This window comes from Delphinus delphis, chromosome 14 (genome assembly GCF_949987515.2).
Source record: "Delphinus delphis chromosome 14, mDelDel1.2, whole genome shotgun sequence".
Taxonomy (NCBI): domain Eukaryota; kingdom Metazoa; phylum Chordata; class Mammalia; order Artiodactyla; family Delphinidae; genus Delphinus; species Delphinus delphis.
Window position 1 is genome coordinate 63,810,551 of NC_082696.1, and position 2,518 is coordinate 63,813,068.

The 2,518-nt window shown below is 35.1% G+C and overlaps 1 pseudogene; it reads right to left on the minus strand.

Moving 5' to 3' along the window:
* Window positions 1-2,162: 2,162 nt before the first annotated feature.
* On the minus strand, window positions 2,163-2,269 carry LOC132437436 (U2 spliceosomal RNA; annotated as a pseudogene).
* Between the last annotated feature and the right edge of the window lie 249 nt (window positions 2,270-2,518).

Consider the following 2,518-nt stretch of genomic DNA (forward strand, 5'->3'; position numbering starts at 1 on the left):
AAAATTGTTTATCTTAAGCTGTAGAAATTATGCTACGTGCCTAGATAATCAAGTTTACTTCTTGTTTGGGTACAGAGATATTCCCAGACTTTCTTGAAGTTGGGTGAGATGATGTGCCTACGTTCGGGTCGCTATAATGTGGGTGGAAATGATATATGCTACTTCTAGACCTGACCCCATAAGGTCTACTCTCTTAGCAACTTTCCAGTATATAATACAGTATTATTAACAATAATCCGTATGCTGTATGTTAAATAACCAGAACTTATTCATCTTTTAGCTAGAAGTTTGTACTCTTTGACCAAAATGTCTCTTTTTCCCCCACCCTCCAATCCCTGGTAACCACCACTCTAGTCCCTGTTTCTACGAGTTTGGCTTTTGTGATTCCACGTGTAAGTGAATCATACAGTATTTGTCTTTCTCTGTCTGACTAATTTCATTTGCCGTAATGAAGGTCCTCAAGGTCCATCCATGTAGCTGCAAAGGTCAAGATGTCCTTCTTTCTCATGGCTGAGTAATATTCCGTTATATATTATATGTGGTTATGTGTGTGTGTGTGTGTATATATATATATATATATATATATATATATATATATACACACACCACATCTTCATCCATTCATTTGTTGACAGACACTTAGGTTGTTTCCATGTCTTAGCTATTGAGAATAATGCTGCAATGAACATGGGAGTGCAGATAACTTTTTGAGACCCTGTCTTCATTTCCTTGGTATGTATACCCAGAAGTGGAGTTGCTAGATCATATGGTTCTATTTTTAACTTCTTGAGGGGCCTCCATAATGTTTTCAATCATGGCAGCACCAATTTACATTCCCACCAACAGTGCACAAAGGTTCTCTTTTTTCCCTATCCTCACTAACGTTTGTTATCTCCAGACTTTTTAATGATAGCCATTCGAACAGTTGAGAGGTGATATTTTATTGTGATTTTGATTTGTGTTTCCCTAATCATTAGTGCTGTTGAGCACCTATTCATGTACCTGTTGGCCATTTGTATGTCTTCTTTGGAAAAATGTCTATTTAGATATTCTGCTATGTATCGGAAATAGGACAATTGACAAGGCCTTTATTCTCATGGCACTTATTATATTGTATCAAAAAATACCCAACTAGTTACACAAAAAATATAAAATTGCAGCTGTGTTTAAGAGCCTCACATATGAGGTGCTCAATACCATTAGGCTGTCTGATGGGGGAGGAGTTACCTAATACATAAGATGGAGGAAGCCTTTTTTGAGAAAGGGATTATTGAGCTGAAACTGAAGGATAAGTATGAATTTACTACTAGAAGAAGGAACTGAAGAGTTTGCTCCCTGAATAATATAGTATAAAAGTCTTGGAGCATGAAAAAGCTTGTTAAGGTTAAGGGTGTGAGGGCAACACACCTGTGGCAGAGAGGAAGGGAGGGAAAGACTGAGATTAAAGGAGACAGGTTGGCGCCAAACCATTGCAGAGCATAGAGGGCAGGTAGGAAATTTTCTCTTTATTCTAAGTACAATGAGAAGCCATCAGATTACATACAGCAGGGGGTGGCCATGTTTGGATTTGTATTTCAAAAATATCACTCTGAAAAAAAACCCCACTCTGACTCCTTTGTGAAGGACAATCTGGGCAGGAACTATAACGGTGAAAGGTAGAAGAGTTAGGAAGAGATCTCAGTAGTGTGAATGAGAAAGGATGGTAGGGAATTGGGAGATATGGGGAGAAGTGGTTACATTTGGTTGATTGTTGGGTTGGTATAGGATTTCATGTAGAAAAATCATATTATTTTGGATGTTGAAAGATATTGCACTATTACCTTCTAATATTCAATGTTGTTGGTGAGAAATTGTATGACAAGTTGATGAATAAGTTTAGAGTGAAAAAAGAAGCAGTACACAGATGAAATGAGATGCTATTTCTAAAAAAGACAGGCATGCTAAGTAGACAAAATTAAAAAGGATATTTCTAGAGCACCTGACTGATAGCTTCAATCTAAGTATTTATCTTATATATACTTATATTTAAAGAAGATCAACAGTGCCACAAATAATATTCTTTTAATTTTTCAAGATCAATAATAATATTCTTTGTTAATTTTTTCATTTAAATGGAATTTAACCATTTATAAATTCTCATTTAAAATGATTCGTAGTGACTTAAGATGTGACAGGGAACATTTTTTTTTTTTACTGATATATTCAGGGAATATTAAACTGATAAGAACAGATACTAAACTTGATCTTAGACAAAAAGACTAGAAGTAATATCCAGGGAATATTAAGGTGTTTTGTTCCTTCCTTAAAATTCACCACTTCTTGTACCTGATTTTTAAACATGTTTATTGAGTGTCAAAAATATGTTTTTATTTTATGCTTCCAGTGAGAGTTTCAGTGGATATTTTTGAGTTTTAAAATAAAAGCATTCAATTTCTGAATGAAGGATATGTCTTTTATGAAATAGAGTTTTGTACCTCAAAAGCTTCTTTCTGGGGCTTCCCTGGTGGCACAGTGGTTA